The following is a 23,541-nucleotide window of genomic DNA, read 5'->3' as shown; positions in this document are numbered from 1 at the left end:
CATATTTGTAAATTACACTCAAGTAAAGAAAGACTCGGCACCACCTCTATTCGCACTTGGGATATAGCAATATACTCGGTTTTCCTGTGTCTTCCCTTGCAACTGCTGGAGGGACTTCAGTGGTGCTCTACGTTTAAGGCAAGTCCATTCATATGTGTATAACAGAGAAATAGAAAAACGGAGCAACTCACCACACTGACCCAGGTGAGTTATGCAAGTGGTTCTTTATTCCATGTCTTCAGCCATAGAAAACAAACAGGGGAGAGTGAACATAGGACACGGGGGTATCCTCTCGGTGACGGGACCGTTTGGCGCCGAGGCGCTTCGTGACGAAGCGCCGATTTATCAAAACCTATGCAAAGGAAAAGTTGCCCAGTTGCCCATAGCAACCAATCAGATCGCTTCTTTCATTTTGCAGAGGTCTTGTTAAAAATGAAAGAAGCGATCTGATTGGTTGCTATGGGCAACTTTTCCTCTGGACAGGTTTTGATAAATCTCCCTCAATATGTCTACTTTATGTTGACATAATAAAGTTGACATGTTTTTACTTTTTGAAGACATTAGAGGGCTTCAAAGTATAGCAGCAATTTTCAACATTTTCACGAAAATTTCAAAATCTGAATTTTTCAGGGACCAGTTAAATTTGAAGTGGATTTGAGGGGCCTTTCTGTGAGAAATATCCCAGAAAATGACCCCATTATAGAAACTACACCCCTCAAAGTATTCAAAAGGACATTCAGAAAGTTACTTAACCCTTTCACAAGAATAGCAGCAAAATGGAGGAGAAAAATCTAAATCTGCATTTTTTACACTAACATGTTCTTGTAACCCCATTTTTTTTTTTCATTTTTAAAAGTGGTATTAGGAGAAAAAGCCCCCCAAAATTTGTAGCCCAATTTCTCTCGAGTATGAAAATGCCTCATATGTTGACATAAAGTGCTCTGTGTGCTCACAACATGGCTCAAGAGTGGAAAGAGCAACTGTGGGATTTTTTAAAGCAAATTTTACTGTCATGGTTTTTGGGGGCCATGTTGCATTTAGGAAGCTCCCATGGTGCCAGAACAGCAAAATAACCCCAACATGACAAACTATTTTGGAAACTACACCCCTCAAGGAACGTAACAAGGGGTATAGTGAGCCTTAACACCTCACAGGTGTTTGACGACTTTGCGTTGAAGTTGGACGTGAAAATTGAAAATTTGATTTTTAACACTAAAATGATGGTGTTACCCCAAATTGTTCTTTTTCACAAGGGGTAATAGGTGAAAATGGACCCCAAAATGTAAAGCCAATTTTCTCCTGATTAAGAAAATGCCCCATATGTGGAGGTTACGTGCTCTGCTGGCACACTACAATGCTCAGAAAACGAAAAGCTAAATTTGGCTTTTTGAAAGAGAATTTTGCTGAAATGGTTTTTGTGGGCATGTTGCATGTAGGAAGCCCCCTTGATGCCAGAACAGCAAAAAAAATAAAAAAAAACATGGCATACTATTTTGGAAACTACACCACTCAAGGAATGTAACAAGGGGTATAGTGAGCCTTAACACCTCACAGGTGTTTGACGACTTTGTGTTGAAGTTGGATGTGAACATGGAAAATAAAAATTTTAACACTAAAATGATGGTGTTACTCCAAATTTTTCATTTTCACATGGTGTAATAGGAGAAAATGGACCCCAATATTTGAAGCCCAATTTCTCCCGATTAAGAAAATGCCCCATTAAGTGCTCTGCTGGTGCACTGCAGGTCTCAGAACAGAAGGAGCACCATTGGGCTTTTGGAAAGAGAATTTTGCTAAAATTGAAGGCGGGAGCTATGTGCATTTACAAACCTCCCATGGGCCAGAAAAGCAGAACCCCTAAACCCCCCCCCCCCCCCGCATGTGACACCACTTTGGAAACTAGTCCCCTCCAGGAATGTAACAAGGGTTACAGAGAGTACTTACAACTCACAGATTGTTGAACTGTGGGCCGTAATTGTGAAAAATTAGATTTTTCGCACTATATTGATAGTGTTACCCCAAATGTTTCATTTTCACATGGGGTAATAGGGCAAAATGCCCCCAAAATAAGTGCAGTTCCTCCCGAGAAAGCAAATACCCCATATGTGGATGTAAAGTGCTCTGCGTGCACACTGCAATGCTCAGAATAGAAGAAGCGCCATTGGGCTTTTGGAGTGAAAAGTTTGTTGGAATCAAAGCCCCCATTGTGCAAGAACAGCAGTAACCCCACACATGTGACACCATTTTAGAAACTACACCCATCAAGGAACGTAACAAGGGTTATAGTAAGTACTTACACCTCGCATGTTTTTTAAACAGTGGGCTGTAAAAGTAAAAAAAATTGATTTTTAAGACTGAATTGTTGGTATTAACCAAAAGTTGTAAGAGTAAGAGTTCTCCAGAATAAGAAAATACCCCATATAAGCTGGAAATGCACTATGTAGGTGCAAAACAGGGCTTAAGAGTGAGACAGCACCGATGAGATTTGAGGCCTAAAGTGGTGATTTGCACTGCAATGGTTGAGGTTCTGACATAAAATCTAAAAAAAAAAAAAAAAACAGCAAGTGACCACAATTTAGAAACTACACCCCTCAAGGAAGGTAACAAGGGGTACAGTGAGTACTTACACCTCACAGGTTTTTTGAACAGTGGGCCTTGAATTGAAAAATTATTAATTATTATTTTTTTACACTAAAATGCTGGGGTTACCCAATTTTTTACATTTTCACAAGGGGTAATCGGAGAAATTGGGATGAAAATTGCAATTTTAGTACTGATATGCCAATTCCCAGAATGACCCAGAGTATAGCCGAAAGTAAAAATAATGCCCGCCCCAAAGCCTATGCTCTGAATCATCATTCTGGGAATGTGATGTGTGTGGCCGTCCCTATTCTGTTACCTCAAACGTGCACCCATCTCAGGTGGGGAGAGAGCGCTGCGCATTTGAGGCAACTGCAAACTCCCAATGCTGTTGACTTTGTGTCCCATGACCCATTTTTTGGGGGGAGAAAAAAAAAAAAAAAAGAAAAGATATTAAAGGACAACTCTAGTGCAAGACTTTTATATATTGCTGTGCCCGGGCTGCAAAAATAAACATTAACATACCTTCCTACGTGCCCCCGTCGGTCCGGTAACCTGCCTCACGGTCCAGCGGGGCAAACCTCATTCAACTTCCTGGGGACGGAGACATCACAGAGTCGTTGGGAACCAGCCACCGGGCTTAGCTAAAAAGGAGCCCAGGTTTGCGGCGACGAACTGTTGGGCGTACAGATTCGTTTGGTCAACCATCAGATTGACAAAGTCGTCACTGAAAAAAAACCTGTAATAGTCCATTTGAGTGAACCCGACGATGTCAATTTTGATTCCTGAGTCGCCAACAAACTCATGAATCACGGGCTCGTGGTCCGCTGGCTGAGTCCAGACAAGTTCACCTGTACCAGGCACCAGTAAACTTGGCTGGGGGGCTTGACTAGTATGAGCGCCAGGGGGACTCATACTAGCATGGGGCACAGGGTCAGGAGCAGAGGAGGTTTGCGGCCTCGCTTGGCGGCATCTCCGCCGCCTTGGTGGCTCATCATCAGAACTAGATGATGAGGAGGACGAGGAAACAAGGAAGATGGGGTCTTCCTTGTCTTCTGAGACGCTTTCAGTGTCGGAGGCAAGTATGGCATATGCCTCCTCGGCTGAAAACGCCCTGCGGGCCATTTCCCTACTCTAATGGGAATGGAGGGTGTGTATGTGTGTGGGAAAAACTTTATTAGTGTATGTGCTCCATGTGGTGTGGTGTGGTGCGAGACTACCTTCCTAACCTGCCTACCTAAACCTACCCTAACAGAAAAAAATATAACCTAAAAAGGGGGAAAAAACGAGCGCAAAAAAAACTCTGCACCAAAAAAAAAGCATTAACCTAATCAGTGGTGTGCACTGAGTGGTGGGAGGGAGCACAGAAGTCAGTGGGGGTTCCAAAATGCTTAACCCCGAAAAAATGCACCCACCTGAACCCCAAAAAACCCGCTGATCAGTGATAAGTCACTGACAGCGGTGGGGCAGGCCGCCCACAAAGGTATTGTACGTCCACACAGCACAGGCCTGCTACTGGTGGTACGGACCGACTATAGGTGCGAAAAACTTTAAAAAAGCCGCTATAACCCGAAAAAACACCTGCACCACAAAAAAAAGAACGCTGATCGGTATCAGCGGCGGGTGGGCTTTAGCTAATGGTGGCGGACCGCTCTTGTATGGCTAAGAGGGCCTGGCTACACGTTTAGCAAAAAAAAAAAAAACACTGGCGCAGACTGCAGTGACTCTGTAGGGCCCGGGTCACGCAGCTAAAGGTGCTGCGGACCCACGGACACCTACAGATGTGCACTGAAAAAAAATGTTATTATCTTTTTTTTATCTCCTAAACTCTTTCCCTGCCTAATCTAAAACTGTCCTTCAACGCTGCTGTGCCAGGGGGGCACAGAACAATGCCAGATGGCATTTTTTGGACTGTGAGGGGGGGAGATACAAGACGGAGCTGCGCTCTGATCAGCACAAGATGTAAAATGGTGCTGATCAGAGTGGAGCAACATGCTCCTGCACTCCTCCCCCTCCTCATACACTGTGATTGGTGCGGTCGCTACGGCCACCCAATCACATCTGTACTGGGGGGAGTGGCAACACTGCCACCTCCCAGTACATTACGGATGGTGGTTGGTGGTGTATACTACACCACTGATCACCATCCTTATCCGGGTCATCGGGTCACAATGATTTTAGCAGGCATCCTGGTCTGGTCCCCACCTGGTGAGCGACGGGGACCGGAAATGCTCAGGACATACAGGTACACCCTGAATCCTTAAGGATCGGGGATGCAAGGCGTATGCATACGCCCTGCATCCCCAAGAGGTTAAAGCTTCAGACAAAGGGGGCAATATTGTCCTTATGGACAAAACCAAAAACGTTTGTATGGTCAAAAAATTATTAGACAATCCTAAAACCTATGAGATCCTACCTTCAGATCCTACCTCCCTTTACAGTAAAGAGCTATAAGGTATACTACACACAGCACTTGCCAAAAAAGAGTTTGAGTTCATGGCTCCAAGCACACCAACGATCCCCACATTCTATGCCCTGCCAAAGATACATAAAGGCCTTATACCACTCAAAGGCTCTCCCATAGTATCTGGGGTGTGCAGTATGGCACAAAATGTGGGGATCTACATAGATAAAATTCTACGTCAGTTTGTCTTTGCTTTGCCTTCGCACCTGAGGGATACTATGGATTTGCTCAAATGTATTGAGGGAATAACTGTGGGCGATAACACTATGCTAGCAAGTATAGATGTGGAGGCTCTTTACTCCTCAATTCGTCATTCCGTAGGACTACGGGCAGTGGAATATTTCTTGAGCACAAGAGGCTCACATTACCATGAACATGTACTTCAATTATTCAGATTTGTTCTCACCAGAAATGTCTTTCTCTTTCAAGGCTGTTTCTGTCAATAGCTCAGGGGGACCGCAATGGGGAGCCCTTGTGCCCCCAGTTATGCGAATATTACCCTGGGCTGGTGGGAGGCGTCCACCTTGTTTAATGATGAGAGGGAGCGTGCCAATATGCCACCAAGGCACTCACGGTTCCCTCCACTTCTCGTTCTATTCAACAATTTATCAACTGTTCCACCACAGAAGTTATATATGTGGCTGTCTGCACATGTCCACTGATCTATGTAGGGAAGACCATCTGACAACTCAAGAAAAGAGTCTTGGAACATCTGGGGGACATTAGACATTCTCAAGATACACCCCTGGCATCACATGTCAATTCAGTACATGGGGGAAACTGTCAAATATCAGCTTTGTGGGTATTGAGAGATTATTCGTATCTGAGAGAGGGGGAGATATCAATAGACTACTCCTCCAAAAGGAGTGTCGCTGGATATATTATCTCAATACCATCTCGCCCCATGGCCTAAATGAACAACTACAATTTGCCTGTTTTCTTTAGCAACATTGGCCACTTGGTGACTCTCCCATGCAGTCAGGGACGGCTTAGTCAGCCGATGAGGAGTTTCTGAGTCACCTGCCACTCTATCTAGGGTATAATAGGATCTATCTAGGAGATTCCTGTGCTGACAGCCCTTTTTAGCCTAGGTCTAGGTATTTGTGAAAAGGGCCATTTAGGGCCAGTTCAGGTTCCCTAGGACCCTGTTATCCCCTGTCCCTACCTAAATAGGTTACTCCCCGCCCCCTACCCATGATTTCTATTGGCCAGTCGCAACAAGCGGCCTGCCTCTATCAAATAATTCATTATTAATTTCTCCATTGCATTCTTCTCCCAAATTGATATTATTGATAGCCTCTCTGTGTCATGTAACATAGTAACATAGTTCATAAGGTTGAAAAAAGACCAGAGTCCATCAAGTTCCACCTATACCCTTAATAAGTCCCTACTGAGTTGATCCAGAGTAAGGCAAAAAAAAAAAAATAATCATACTAGAGGTAAAAATTCCTTCCTGACTCCAAATATGGCAGTCAGAATAAATCCCTGGATCAACGTTCTGTCCCTATAAATCTAGTATACATAACCAGCGATGTTATTATTCTCCAAAAATGCATCCAGACCCTTTTTGAAATCTTTTACAGAGTTCACCATGACCACCTCCTCCGGCAGAGAGTTCCATTGTCTCACTGCTCTTCCAGTAAACCCCCGTCTGTGCTGGTGTAGAAACCTTCTTTCCTCAAAACGTAGAGGATGCCCCCTTGTTATAGATACAGTCCTGGGTATGAAAAGATCATGGGAGAGATCTCTGTACTGTCCCCTGATATATTTATACATAGTTATTAGGTCTCCCCTAAGCCTTCTTTTTACTAAACTAAATAAACCTAATTCTGATAATCTTTCTGGGTACTGTAGTCCTCCCATTCCCCGTATTACTCTGGTTGCCTGTCTTTGAACCCTCTCCAGCTCCACTATATCTTTCTTGTACACTGGTGCCCAGTACTGTACACAATATTTTATGTGTGGTCTGACTAGTGATTTGTACAGTGGTAGAATTATTTCCTTGTCGTGGGCATCTATGCCCCTATTGATGCACCCCATGATTTTATTTTCCTTGGCAGCAGCTGCCCGACACTGGTCTCTACAGCTAAATTTAGTATTAACTAAGACTCCTAAGTCCTTTTCCATGTCAGTCATCCCAAGTGTTCTCCCATTTAATACATAATCCCAGCCCGGATTTTTCTGCCCCATGTGCATAACCTTACATTTATCATTGTTGAACCTCATCTGCCACTTCCCAGCCCAAACCTCCAATCTATCCAGATCCATTTGTAACAGTGCACTGTCCTCTATAGTATTTACCGCTTTACAGAGTTTAGTATCACCTGCAAAGATTGTTACTTTACTATTCAACCCCTCTACAAGGTCATTAATGAATATATTAAAAAGGACAGGACCCAAGACTGACCCCTGTGGTACCCCACTAGTAACAGTCACCTAATCAGAATAAGTACCATTAATAACCACCCTCTGTTTACTATCACTGAGCCAGTTACTTACCCACTTACACACATTCTCCCCAGCCCAATCCCTCTCATTTTATGCACCAACCTTTTATGTGGAAGCATATCAAATGCTTTGGAAAAATCCAGATATATGACATCCAGCGATTGCCCCATGTCCAGTCTGGAGCTCACCTCCTCATAAAAGCTGATCAGGTTAGTTTGACAGGACCAATCCCTCATAAAGCCATGCTGATATGGGGTCATACATTTATTTTTATCAAGATATTCCAAAATAGCATCTCTTAGAAAACCCTCAAACAATTTACATACAATGGAGGTTAACCTAACAGGTCTATAATTCCCAGGGTCACCTTTTGACCCCTTTTTAAATATTGGCACCAAATTTGCAATGCGCCAGTCCTGGGGAACAGTCCCTGTTACTATAGAGTCCCTGAATATTAAAAATATGGGTCTGTCTATTGCATCACTTAATTCCTTAAGAACACGGGGGTGAATGCCATCTGGACCAGGTGATTTGTCTATTTTGATTTTTTGTAGGCGGCACTGTACTTCTTCCTGGGTTAGACAGGTTACCTGTACTGGGGAGTTTACCTTATGTTGCTGTATTTCACCTGGCATTTCATTTTCCTCGGGGAATACAGTGGAGAAGAATTTGTTTAATATGTTTGCTTTTTCCTGATCCCCGTTTATAATTTCTTCCTCATCATTTTTTAAAGGGCCTACTTTCATTTTTGACCTTTTTGCTATTTATATAGTTAAAGAACATTTTGGGGTTAGTTTTACTTTCTTTGGCATCTTGTACGCCATGCCACTATATATTCCTAATATAATCTATAGTTCCTGCCATAGGCGTTCTCTATTATCATTCTTGTACCCATGCTAATATCGCTCATGGTTGTGCAGCACTCTCACTTTGCTTATGCATGTGTATATATATATATATATATATATATATATATATAAAACTCAACGTGTGTGTGTGTGTGTGTGTGTGTATGTATGTGTGTATGTTCCAGCATCACGTCCAAACGGCTAAAGATATTAACATGAAACTTGGCACACATGTTACTTATATGTCAACAACAAACATAGGATAGGTGATTTAACCCTTACTCACCCCCATTTGCCAGGGACGGGGTTTATGTTTAAAGTCCCATACAAGTCAATGGGAAATATGTTACTGCATAACTTCCAAACGGCTTGAGATATTTCGATAATACTTGGTCACATGTTACTTATATGTCCACTTAAAATATAGGATAGTTAATTTAACCCTTAACTACCCCATTTGTGAGGGTCAGGGTTTTTGTTTTAAGTCCCATGCAAATCAATCGGAAATGTATGTTCCCACATAACTTCCGTACGGCTGGAGATATTTCCATACCTGGTACACATATTACGGGTCAGGATAGGAGGTCGACATAGGAGGTCGGGATAGGAGGACTGGATAGGAGGACGGGATGGCAAGACGGGATAGGAGGACGGGATAGGAGGACGGGATAGGAGGACGGGATAGGAGGACGCGATAGGAGGACCGGGATAGGAGGACCGGCATAGGAGGTCAGCATAGGAGGACGCGGTAGGAGGACGCGGTAGGGGGACGCGATAGGAGGACGGGATAGGAGGTCGGGATAGGAGGTCGGGATAGGAGGACGGGATAGGAGGTCGAGATAGGAAGACGGGATAGGAGGTCGAGATAAGAGGACGGGATAGGAGGTTGTGATAGAAGGACAGGATAGGAGGTCGAGATAGGAGGACGGGATAGGAGGTCGTGATAGGAGGACGGGATAGGAGGACGTGATAGGAGGACGGGATAGGAGGACGGGATATGAGGATGGGATAGGAGGTCAGAATAGGAGGACAGGAAAGGAGGTCGAGATATGAGGACGGGAAAGGAGGAGGAGAAAGGAGGACGGGAAAGGAGGACGGGATCGGAGGACAGAATAGGAGGACGGGAAAGGAGGTCGAGATATGAGGACGGGAAAGGAGGACGAGAAAGGAAGACGGGAAAGGAGGACGGGATAGGAGGACGGGATAGATGGACGGGATAGATGGACAGTATAGATGGAGGGGTTAGGAGGACGGGATAGGAGGATGGGAAAGGAGGTCGAGATAGGAGGACGGGAAAGGAGGTTGAGATATGAGGACGGGAAAGGAGGACGGCATAGGAGGACGGGATAGGAGGATGGAATAGGAGGTCGGGATATGATGACGGGATAAGAGGTCGGGATATGACAACAATATATGAGGACAGGATATGATGTCAAAAGCTTCCTCCTTTGTTTATTTTCCTCCCCAACAAGGATTAGGAAGGAAAAACCGGGCAACGCTGGGTACTCAGCTAGTATATATATATATATATATATATATATATATATATATATAAGCTATATGTCTACCATCAGGGCTCCCATCTCTTATAATCTGGTTTAGGGCATATACCTATCTCTACTCTCGCCGAAAATATTAGATTAGCCATGTTATGGATATCCAGACCACTCTGCCTAAGCCAAGTCCCACTATTGTTCTATTACATCGTCACTCCGGTCATACTGCCACTTGTTATGACAGCGGGAGCGTGGGCGTGTTCGATATCCCGGCGGACACGCCCCCACTCTGGCATCACAGGGGAGGCGGCCGCCCGCACTGTACAAGTGTGACAACTGAGCGGATGTGACATCAGACGCCGATTCCTCACTACACCAAGTGAGTGAGACCGGACATCTCCGTCTCCCTGCACACTAGCAGGCACGCGTCGTTAGCCTGAAGCATAGGAGGACTGGCATAGGAGGTTGGGATAGGAGGACGCGGTAGGAGGACGCGATAGGAGGACGGGATAGGAGGTCGAGATAGGAGGACGGGATAGGAGGACGGGATAGGAGGACGGGATAGGAGGACGGGATAGGAGGACGGGATAGGAGGACGGGATAGGAGGTCGAGATAGGAGGACGGGATAGGAGGTCGAGATATGAGGACGGGATAGGAGGTTGTGATAGGAGGACGGGATAGGAGGTCGAGATAGGAGGACGGGATAGGAGGTCGAGATAGGAGGACGGGATAGGAAGTCGTGATAGGAGGACGGGATAGGAGGTCAGAATAGGAGGTCAGGATAGGAGGTCGGGATAGGAGGACGGAATAGGAGGACGGAATAGGAGGACGGGAAAGGAGGTTGAGATATGAGGATGGGAAAGGAGGACGGGATAGGAGGACGGGATAGATGGACGGGATAGATGGACGGTATAGATGGACGGGAAAGGAGGACGGGAAAGGAGGTCGAGATAGGAGGACAGGAAAGGAGGTTGAGATAGGAGGACAGGAAAGGAGGTCGAGATATGAGGACGGGAAAGGAAGACGGGATAGGAGGATGGGGTAGGAGGACAGGATGGGAGGATGGGATAGGAGGTCAGGATATGATGACGGGATAGGAGGTCGGGATATGACAACAATATATGAGGACGGGATATGAAGTCAAAAGCTTCCTCCTTTGTTTATTTTCCTCCCCAACAAGGAATAGGAAGGAAAAACCGGGCAACGCCGGTACTCAGCTAGTATATATATATTAGCTATATGTCCACCATCAGGGCTCCCATCTCTTATAATCTGGTTTAGGGCATATACCTATCTCTACTCTCGCCGAAAATATTAGATTAGCCATGTTATGGATATCCAGACCACTCTGCCTAAGCCAAGTCCCACTATTGTTCTATTACATCGTCACTCCGGTCATACTGCCACTTGTTATGACAGCGGGAGCGTGGGCGTGTTCGATATCCCGGCGGACACGCCCCCACTCTGGCATCACAGGGGAGGCGGCCGCCCGCACTATACAAGTGTGACAACTGAGAGGATGTGACATCAGACGCCGATTCTTCACTACACCAAGCGAGTGAGACCGGACATCTCCGTCTCCCTGCACACTAGCAGGCACGCGTCGTTAGCCTGAAGCATAGGAGGACTGGGATAGGAGGACGCGGTAGGAGGACGCGATAGGAGGACGGGATAGGAGGTCGGGATAGGAGGTCGGGATAGGAGGTCGGGATAGGAGCTCGGGATAGGAGGTCGGGATAGGAGGTCGAGATAGGAGGACGGGATAGGAGGACGGGATAGGAGGTTGTGATAGAAGGACAGGATAGGAGGTCGTGATAGGAGGACGGGATAGGAGGTCAGAATAGGAGGACGGGAAAGGAGGTCGAGATATGAGGACGGGAAAGGAGGACGGGAAAGGAGGACGGGATAGGAGGACAGAATAGGAGGACGGGAAAGGAGGTCGAGATATGAGGACGGGAAAGGAGGACGAGAAAGGAGGACGGGATAGGAGGACGGGAAAGGAGGACGGGATAGATGGACAGTATAGATGGACGGGATAGGAGGACGGGATAGGAGGATGGGAAAGGAGGTCGAGATAGGAGGACGGGAAAGGAGTTCGAGATATGAGGACGGGATAGGAGGACGGGATAGGAGGACGGGATAGGAGGTCGAGATAGGAGGACGGGATAGGAGGTCGAGATATGAGGACGGGATAGGAGGTTGTGATAGGAGGACGGGATAGGTCGAGATAGGAGGACGGGATAGGAAGTCGTGATAGGAGGATGGGATAGGAAGTCGTGATAGGAGGACGGGATAGGAGGTCAGAATAGGAGGTCAGGATAGGAGGTCGGGATAGGAGGACGGAATAGGAGGACGGGAAAGGAGGACGGGAAAGGAGGTTGAGATATGAGGATGGGAAAGGAGGACGGGATAGGAGGACGGGATAGGAGGACGGGATAGATGGACGGTATAGATGGACGGGAAAGGAGGACGGGAAAGGAGGTCGAGATAGGAGGACAGGAAAGGAGGTTGAGATAGGAGGATAGGAAAGGAGGTTGAGATAGGAGGACAGGAAAGGAGGTCGAGATATGAGGACGGGAAAGGAAGACGGGATAGGAGGATGGGGTAGGAGGACAGGATGGGAGGATGGGATAGGAGGTCGGGATATGATGACGGGATAGGAGGTCGGGATATGACAACAATATATGAGGACGGGATATGAAGTCAAAAGTTTCCTCCTTTGTTTATTTTCCTCCCCAACAAGGAATAGGAAGGAAAAACCGGGCAACGCCGGGTACTCAGCTAGTATATATTAGCTATATGTCCACCATCAGGGCTCCCATCTCTTATAATCTGGTTTAGGGCATATACCTATCTCTACTCTCGCCGAAAATATTAGATTAGCCATGTTATGGATATCCAGACCACTCTGCCTAAGCCAAGTCCCACTATTGTTCTATTACATCGTCACTCCGGTCATACTGCCACTTGTTATGACAGCGGGAGCGTGGGCGTGTTCGATATCCCGGCGGACACGCCCCCACTCTGGCATCACAGGGGAGGCGGTCGCCCGCACTATACAAGTGTGACAACTGAGCGGATGTGACATCAGACGCCGATTCCTCACTACACCAAGCAAGTGAGACCGGACATCTCCGTCTCCCTGCACACTAGCAGGCACGCGTCGTTAGCCTGAAGCATTGCAGCTAACCTTGAGTAAACCATTAGAGTTTAGCTCTGCATTCTCTCTTTATACAGGTCCAAGCTCTGAACCACGTCCTTCTTTCCTTTACAGGTGGACTATGAATATGTTGCTGAACTTTGGACAACCATGTATATGTGACCATTAGGGACAGTGCAGTTTTCTTTTCCCTTCTAGGTGGACTCCCTATTGCATTTTAAAACTGGCATAGGGTTAGCCTTTTTCTTGCAGGTCCCGGTCACATTTATTTATTATACATGAATATGTTTTGCTATGTTGAGCTCTGCTGAGCCACATAGTCTTTGCTGCATACATTGATTGCAGGTGTTGCATGAATATATATCTACCCGGCTTCATTACAGTTTCTCTTTATTAGTAGATCTTGATATTGTACACTATACTTACACCCTGATGAAACCAACATAGACCTGTTGGCAGAAATGCGTTGGTAGTGTAATTAACTATTTTTCAACCAGAGTGGTTTAAAGGGTACCTCTCATCAAAAAGACTTTTGATATATTGTAGATTAATGTATGCAGAACTTTAGAATTGCATGTTATTAAAAAATATGCTTCTTTCTATTTAAATGGGCACTGTCACCAACTTTATTTTTTGATATGTTGTAGTACTTGTACTTGTAGTTGTTATGTACTACAACATATCTCTAATATACTTTTATTATTTTTTTTTTCATTAAAAAGGTTTAATTTACATTTAAAAACCGGCCACTGAAAAAGGACTGATTTTGGAGTGGCAATCAGTCCTTTTTCAGTTAGGCTGCACTCGCTCTCTGCCTGTCAATCAGACAGGCGGGAGCGAGCGCATTGGCTCCCCGGGCCACTAGCTGGGAAGTCACTCCTCCCGCACATCGCCACCGCCGCCTTGTTGCCGCCGCTGTCCCTGCACGCCCGCTGCCGGACTCTGCAGTAACTGCAAGTGTAAAGAGGGAGCGGGGTATGCAGGGAACGGGCTAGTGCCGTAGCGGGGGGGGGGGGGGGGGGACGGGCTAGCAAAAAAAAAAAAATAGGATGGTGGGAGCTACCCTTTCATTTTCCACTTTGAAGAAATGACCACTAGGGTCTCCCTACCAGTCCTGGCAGCAAGCATTTCAGACTCATGCTGGAGTCCTAAACACTACGAGCTGCCAGTCTGCTTTGTTCACAAAGGAGAACACTCAGAGCTGCCAGCCTGCTTTGTTCACAGCCTGTTTGGCTGTGAACAAAGCAGGCTGGCAGCTCTGAGTGTTTACGACTCCAGCGTGAGTAAGAAATGCTTGCTGACAGGACTGATCGGGAAAAATACAATAGAAAGAAGCATATTTTTCATTAACATGATATTGGAAAGTTATTCAACATTCATTAATCTAAAATATATCAAAAGTTTATTTGATGAGAGGTACCCTTTAATATATATATATTGGGCCCCTGGTATGAGGCTCCTCTGGGCTGGCTGGGCCCTGCAAAACCCAGAGTGTGCCGAGTTATTGATAAATCTTTGCACCAAGATTGTGGCGTGATACTTTATTACACTTGGACACTTTGTTGTTTTTAAAAAAAAAATCTTTTTTTTTATCATTGATATCTAATAAAACATCCCTAGCACTTACCTTTTCTAAGTGTTTTTTGTATATTATTTTAAACATACATTTTAACATTTTGATTTCTCTGGTGTGATCGTGCCCACTTATAGTATTTATTTTAAAATATTTTTTGGTTCTGAAGGTATTTTTAAACAAAATAGAAATTGCATCTGTTGTGTTCCTAGGCTCTGTACCACACGGGAAACCCGTCTCCATCTTCCCTCAAAAGCTGAGCTGTGCCAGCTATAGTGCACCACAATTAGTTGGGAATGTGCACCATAATAATAAATAAGAAGGAAAGCACACAGTAGGGGGTTTAAAAAACCCAAACACTTAAAAAATAATAATAAAATGACACTCTTAAAAAAAAGTCAGAATTGAAAAATTAGGCTTGGTCATTAAGGTAAAAGAGGCTGCGTCCTTAAAGGGGTACTCCGGTGGAAAACAATCCAGTACTTATCAGCTGCTCTTTACTACAGAGGAAGTTTATTTATTTTTGGATTTATTTTCTGTCTGACCACAGTGCTCTCTGCTGACACCTTTGTCCATGTCAGGAACTGTCCAGAGTAGGAGAAAATCCCCATAGCAAACCTCTCCTGCTCTGGACAGTTCCTGACATGGATAGAGGTGTCAGCAGGGAGCACTGTGGTCAGACAGAAAATAAATTAAAAAAGAAAAGAACTTTCTCTGTAGTAAACAGCAGCTGATAAGTACTGGAAGGAGTAAGAATTTTTTTAATAGAAGTAATTTACAAATCTGTTTAACTTTCTGGCACCAGTTGATTTTAAATAAATAGTTTTCTACCAGAGTACCCCTTTAACCTCTTGGGGACGTAGGGTGTATGCATAAGCCCTTCCCTATTAAAAGTTTAAATCACCCCCCTTTCCCCATTTTTTAAATAAAATAATGTAATAAAGAATAAAAATAATCATATGTGGTACCGCCGTGTGCATAAATGTCCGAACTATTAAAATATTCGGTTAGCTAAACCACATGGTCGATGGCGTACACGTAAAAAAATACCAAAGTCCAGAATTGTGCATTTTTGGTCACTTCATATACCATAAAATATTAATAAAAAGTTATCAAAAAGTCCCATCAAAACAAAAATGATACCGTTAAAAACTACAGAGGATGGCGCAAAAAAAAAATTAGCCCTCATACTGGCCTGTACACGGAAAAATAAAAAAGTTATAGGGGTCAGAAAATGCAAATTTTAAACATACTAATTTTGATGCATGTAATTTATAATTTTTTAAAGTATTAAAATAAAATAAAACCTATATAAATTGGGTATCCTTGTAACGGTATGGACCTACAGAATAATAATAATTTTATATAGCGCCTACATATTCCGCAGCGCTTACAATTATGGGGTACAAACAAAGACAAGTATCAGACATAATATTACACAATAACTATTCAAACAAGAGGTATGGGGATATGTTGAGGCCAATTAAAGAATGTTATAGGCCTGTCTGAAGAGATGTGTTTTCAGGCCACGTTTGAAACTATGGATGTTGTTGTTGAGTCTGAGGGATTGAGGTATAGCATTCCAGAGAACCGATGCAGCACGAGTGAAGTCTTGGAGACAGGAGTGAGAAGTTCGGATTATAGAAGAAGTTCGTGTGAGATCATTAGCAGATCGGAGAGAACGTGTAGGATGGTAGACAGAGATGAGATGTAGGGAGGTGCAGCATTGTGGAGAGCTTTGTGTGTGAGACTGAGGATTTTGTACTGTATTCTGGACTGAATTGGTAACCAGTGTAGTGACTGGCACAGGGAGGAGGCATCGGTGTAGCGGCTGGAGAGGAAGATGAGTCTGGCTGCGGCATTAAGGATGGATTGAAGAGGAGAGAGTTTGGAGAAAGGAAGGCCTATTAGTAAAGAGTTACAGTAGTCGAGGCGGGAGTGAATCAAAGCAATAATGAGAGTTTTAGCAGTTTCAGTAGTGAGAAACGGGCGGATTCTGGAAATGTTTTTGAGATGCAGGTGACAAGAACGTAAAAGGGACTGAATATGGGGAGTGAAAGACAGAGCAGAGTCAAGTATAACTCCAAGACAGCGAGCCTGCTGCCTGGGAGTTATGGTAGTCCCATATACCGAGATGGAAATGTCAGGGTTAGGTACAGTATCAGTTGATGGAGAAAAAACAAGAAGTTCTGTTTTCGAAAGATTTAGTTTCAGATATAAAGAGGACATGATGTCTGAGACGGCAGAGAGACAGTCACTGGTATTCTGTAGGAGTGCAGGGGTGATGTTGGAGGAAGAGGTATAGAGTTGGGTGTCATCAGCATAGAGGTGGTACTGGAAACCAAATCTACTGATTGTTTTTCCAATGGGGGATGTGTAGAGTGAAAAGAGTAGAGGACCCAGGACCGATCCCTGGGGAACCCCGACAGCAAGGGGAAGAGGAGAAGAAGTAGAGCCAGAAAACGAGACGCTAAAGGAGCGGCCAGAGAGATAGGAGGAAAACCAGGTGAGAGCAGGGTCCTTGAGACCGATGGAGCAGAGACTACTGAGGAGGAGTTGGTGATACACAGTGTCAAAAGCCGCAGAGAGGTCCACAGTAAAGAGAAATTGCCATTTGATTTGGCCATCAGAAGATCATTAGTGACTTTGGTTAGGGCCGTTTCTGTGGAGTGAAGGGAGCGGAAACCAGACTGTAAGGGGTCAAGGAGAGAGTTCTCGGAGAGATAGCGGATAAGGCGGGAGTAGACCAAGCGTTCCAGGAGTTTGGAGATAAAGGGGAGATTTGACACGGGTCGATAGTTGGCTGCACAGGATGGGTCCAGAGATGGTTTTTTCAATAGTGGGGTTATGATAGAGTGTTTGAAGACCCCAGAAGAGAGGGAGAGGTTAAAGATTTTAGTTAGGTGACAGCTGATAGCAGGAGAGAGACACCGGATGAGGTGTGAAGGCATGGGGTCACTAGAGCAGGTAGTGGGGCGGGCGGAGGAGAGGAGCCTGGAAACCTCATCCTCCGTTACAGGATCAAAAACTGAGAGTGAAGAAGAGGAGATGTGAATGGGAATTGGATCAGATCTTTTAGGGCACTGGGAGAGGATTTCATCATTTGGCCAGGTCTTCAGCACAGAGATCAGTGATTGGGGTCTGTACTTTAGGCCGAAGGAGAGAGTTGAATGTGTCAAAAAGGCGTTTTAGGTTGTTAGACAGAAAGGAGATGAGGGAGGTAAAATATGTTTGTTTGGCGAGATGAAGAGCGGAGTAATAGGATTTAAGCATGAATTTATAGTGCAGATAGTCTGAAGAAGTCTTGGAATAAAGATAAGGTGTCATTTTTACCAAAAAGTGCACTGCATAGAAACGGGAGCCCCCAAAATTTACAAAATGGCATTTCTTTTTTTATTTCACCACACAAATAGTTTTTTTTTGTTTCACCGCAGGTTATATTATAAAATAAGTGATGTCATTACAAAGTACAGGGTGGGCCATTTATATGGATACACCTTAATAAAATGGGAATGGTTGGTGATATTAACTTCCTGTTTGTGGCACATTAGTATATGTGAGGGGGGAAACTTTTCAAGATGGGTGGTGACCATGGCCATTTTGAAGTCGGCCAATAGGAAGAGGGTCATGTGACAAATCAAACTTATTGGGAATGATGTGCAAGGTTTTAACGAAACTTTATTCTTTCATGAGTTTTTTACTAGTTTCTGACCACTTATAAAATGTGTTCAATGTGCTGCCCATTGTGTTGGATTGTCAATGCAACCCTCTTCTCCCACTCTTCACACACTGCTAGCAACACCGCAGGAGAAATGCTAGCACAGGCTTCCAGTATCCATAGTTTCAGGTGCTGCACATCTCGTATCTTCACAGCATAGACAATTGCCTTCAGATGACCCCAACGATAAAAGTCTAAGGGGGTCAGATCGGGAGACCTTGGGGGCCATTCAACTGGCCCACGACGACAATCATGTTCATCTAGGAATGCTCGGACCTGACATCCATAATGTGGTGGTGCACCATCTTGCTGGAAAAACTCAGGGAACGTGCCAGCTTCAGTGCATAAAGAGGGAAACACATAATCATGTAGCAATTTGGCATATCCAGTGGCCTTGAGGTTTCCATTGATGAAGAATGGCCCCACAATCTTTGTACCCCATATACCACACCATACCATCAATTTTTGTGTTCCAACAGTCTTGGAGGGATCTATCCAATGTGGGTTTGTGTCAGACCAATAACGGTGGTTTTGTTTGTTAACTTCACCATACACATAAAAGTTTGCCTCATCACTGAACAAAATCTTCTGTGTAAACTGAGGGTCCTGTTCCAATTTTTGTTTTGCCCATTCTGCAAATTCAGTGCGCCGATCTGGGTCATCCTCATTGAGATGCTGCAGTAGCTGGAGTTTGTAAGGGTGCCATTTGTGAGTAGCTAATATCCGCCGAAGGGATGTTTGACTAATGCCACTCTCCAGTGACATGCGGCGAGTGCTATGCTGTGGGCTCTTGCTGAATGAAGCTAGGACAGCCACTGATGTTTCTTCATTAGTGACAGATTTCATGCGTCCACATTTTGGCAAATCCAACACTGAACCAGTTTCACGAAATTTAGTAAGCAGTTTGCTAACTGTAGCATGGGAGATGGGTGGTCTCGTAGGGTGTCTTGCATTGAAATCTGCTGCAATGACCTGCGTTCACCAGACATCAACATAATTTCTATCCGCTCCTCACATGTTAACCTCGACGACATGTCAATGGCTGTAAACAAAGAGAAAATTGTAAATAACTCATGAAAGAATAAAGTTAAAACCAAGTACACCAGTGTTTTTCTTGTGAAATTCCCAATAAGTTTTATGTGTCACATGACCCTCTTCCTATTGAAAAAACAAAAGTTGGATTCAAAATAGCAGACTTCAAAATGGCCGCCATGGTCACCACCCATCTTGAAAAGTTTCCCCCCTCACATATACTAATGTGCCACAAACAGGAAGTTAATATCACCAAGCATTCCCATTTTATTAAGGTGTATCCATATAAATTGTCCACCCTTTACAATTGATGATGCAAAAAACAAGCATTATATTGGTCTGTAGGTGCAAAATTGAAAGCGTTATGATTTTTTGAAGGGAAGGAGGAAAATTTGCTGAGTCCTTAAAGGAGAACTCCAGAATAGAAAGATTGATCCCCCATACTGCCAACAGTAAAAAAAAAAAAAAAAAAAAAATAGATACATACCTTCCTTCGCTCCCCCGGTGACTCCGGTAACCCACTCCGGTCTCCGCTGCAATCCTCTTCCTGGTTGTCGGCGAGTCATACTGAGCTCAGCCAATCACCGGCCGCAGCGAAGTCCCGACAGAGCGGCAGTGTGAGAACGCTTCAAGACACACAATTCTTTACTACATCGGCACCTGATGCCGGGGCCGAAAAAGGCCCCACACTGCCGATCCTGGACTTCGCTGCGGTCGGTGATTGGCTGAGTGCAGTATGACTCGCCAACCACCGGCAACCAGGAAGAGGATCGTGGCGGAAACCAGAGCGGGTTACCGGAGGCACTGGGGGAGCGAAGGAAGGTATGTATCTATTTTTTTTTTTTTTTTTACTGCTGGCAGTATGGAGGATACATTTTGTATTCTGGAGTTCTCCTTTAAGGTGAAAATAGGCTGAGTTCCTAAGGGGTTATTTAGGATTAGAAAAAAAAAAGAGCCAAATTCTTCAAAAAACAGCACCACTCCTGTTCTCAGGTTTTATGTGATGTTGCAGCTCAGTTCCATTGAAGTGAATTGTGCCATGTTGTAATACCGGTCATCCTAAGGACAGGTGCGGTGCTGTTTTTAGAAGAAATTAGCTCTTTGTTACTGTGTATTTTCCTACCCATTGACGTTGCAGCAAAATACGGCACGTGTGACCCTACCCATGAGGGAGGCGTGACACACTGGGAGAGATTTATCAAAATCTGTTCTGAGAAAAAGTTAACCAGTTGCCCATAGCAACCAATCAGCTCGATTCTTTCATTTTTATAAGCAGACACACCCTGTGCAGTGAGGTTTGGAGGTGTGGGCTCGCGAATCACAAGTCACGTCGGCCCTGCCTCCAAACCTTACTGCGCACATAAACCTGCCGTGGGTAGCCCAGTGTGTCTGCTCATAGGAGAATATGCAACTTATTTCCCGCAGTGTGAAAGATGCTGCGTATATGCAATGTGAGATTCTACCCTAAAGGATAAGATTTGTACAGAATAATCCCCTAAAAATTGATGGATTTTCTTTAAAAAAAAAATAAAACAAAACCCAAAACATTTAGTCAGGTATTTCCAGGGAAATATTGCATTTCTGCATTTTGGTGCAAAACCAACGACAAATGCCGTCTGCCACAAAGTAGCTTTACCTGCAGAATAGTGAGGAGAACTCTGCAGTATAATACAAGACTGACTTACAGGATGAGTAATATACATACACATTGTAGGATTAGAAATAGAATGCAGTGTGATTAGAGTATAAAACATGTATCAATTGTTTATCTTAGCTTCACTCTGATCCCTGCACTTACAGAACTTGTTGGAGGGTTCTGGAAACCTAACAGTAGCCCCTAGGTATTCCTGTGCTGCTGTGTTCTCCCGTCCTCGCTGCAGTCTGCACATTCCAACACAATTTGCCCCAGAGGAAAGATATCAGAACTATTATTTCCTCACTCCCTGAACAGTCTTAGGCTGGGTCCACACTACGTTTTGTCCCATACGGGAGCGCATACGGCAGGAGGGAGCTAAAACCTCGCGCTCCCGTATGCCACCGTATGCGCTCCCGTATGCCATTCACTTCAATGAGCCGACCGGAGTGAAACGTTCGGTCCGGTCGGCTCATTTTTGCGCCGTATGCGCTTTTACAACCGGACCTAAAACCGTGGTTGACCACAGTTTTAGGTCCGGTTGTAAAAGCGCATACGGCGCAAAAATGAGCCGACCGGACCGAACGTTTCACTCCGGTCGGCTCATTGAAGTGAATGGCATACGAGAGCGCATACGGTCACATACGGGAGCGCGAGGTTTTAGCTCCCTCCTGCCGTATGCGCTCCCGTATGGGACAAAACGTAGTGTGAACCCAGCCTAAGTCTTGCTTTAGAAACATAGAATGGCAGATAAGAACCATTTGGCCCATCTAGTCTGCCCAATAATCTGAATCCTATCAATAGTCCCTGGCCCTATCTTATATGAAGGATAGCCTTATGCTTATCCCATGCATGTTTAAACTCCTCCACTGTATTTGTAGCGACCACTTCTGCAGGAAGGCTATTCCATGCATCCACTACTCTCTCAGTAAAGTAATACTTCCTGATATTACTGCAGAAACCTTTGCCCCTCTAATTTAAAACTATGTCCTCTTTGTGGTAGTTTTTCTTCTTTTAAATATGCTCTCCTCCTTTACCGTGTTGATTCCCTTTATGTATTTATAAGTCTCTATCATATCCCCACTGTCTCTTCTTTCTTCCAAGCTATACATGTTAAGGTCCTTTAACCTTTCCTGATAAGTTTTATCCTGCAATCCATGTACTAGTTTAGTAGTTCTTCTGTGAACTCTCTAGAGTATCTATATCCTTCTGGAGATACGGCCTCCAGTACTGCGCACAATACTCCAAGTGAGGTCTCACCAGTGTTCTGTACTGTGGCATGAGCACTTTCTTTCTACTGCTTATACCTCTCCCTATACATCCAAGTATTCTGCTAGCCTTTCCTGCTGCTCTATTACATTGTCTTCCTACCTTTAAGTCTTCTGAAACAATTACTCCTAAATCCCTTTCCTCAGATACTGAGGTCAGGACTGTGTCAAATATTCTATATTCTGCCCGAGGGTTTTTACGCCCCAGGTGCATTATCTTGCTATTATCCACATTAAATTTCAGTTGCCAGAGTTCTGACCATTCTTCTAGTTTGCCTAAATCCTTTTCCATTTGGCGTATCCCTCCAGGAACCTCAACCCTGTTACATATCCACTCAACAATATGGGAGTCCAAGCTCAAAGACTGTAGTTTATTGATAAGTCTTCTATGTGGGACAGTGCCTACTAAAATCTATTTATGCGATGTCAACTGCCCCTCTGCCATCTATTATTTTAGTGACCCGGTCAAAAAAATCAATAAGATTTGTTTGACATGATCTCCCTGAAGTAATCCCATGTTTTTTTTTCATACCCTATAGTTGCTTGATTCCTCCCTACTACCTTTCTCGTGAATACCTTTTTCTAAAATCTAAAACTTTTGTTTTTGTGTGGCGTGACTCCTTCAGAACTAGCTATTTTGGTTTTCCAGTTTATATCCGGAAGATTGAAGTCTCCCATAATGATAACTTCTCCTTTCATTGTCATTTTAGCTATTTCTTCAACTAGTAGATCATCTAATTCTTTAACTTGGCCAGGTGGTCTATATATCACACCTACACGAGTACTGTCTAAACTGCAACATAACCCAAACGGACTCTACGTTGGCCTCACTAACTTGTATTAGGTTAGATTTTATGCTATCTTTCACATATAGGGCCACTCTTCCTCCTTTCTTGCCTTCTCTGTATAAAGAGTACCCTGGTATGGATATGTCCCAGTCATTACTTTCAATAAACCACGTCTCAGTAACAACCACTAAATCTACATTCTCAGATGCCATTATTGACCCAAGTTCATTGATTTTATTACCTAAACTGTGGCATTTGTAGACAGCACTCTGAGCTTGTCATTTCTTAACCTCTGTGCTTCTGACATGTTCTGGCATTGTTTCGGGGGGCAATTGTACTCATGGATTTTCGCTCTTTAGTCTCCCCCCTATCTAGTTTAAATACTCCTTAGCACATTCTTGGAATTGTTCACATTGAGTACATTTGTTCCTTGGGTTTCTGGCCTTTGTTTAATGGACAGCTAGCAGGGAAATCTGTATTTCCACCTGCATTATTGTTAGGAGGCATATTTGTGGATTCTATCAAAAATTTG

Source organism: Hyla sarda, chromosome 6 (genome assembly GCF_029499605.1).
Source record: "Hyla sarda isolate aHylSar1 chromosome 6, aHylSar1.hap1, whole genome shotgun sequence".
In the NCBI taxonomy this organism is placed as follows: Eukaryota; Metazoa; Chordata; class Amphibia; order Anura; family Hylidae; genus Hyla; species Hyla sarda.
This window is presented reverse-complemented; position numbering follows the sequence as displayed.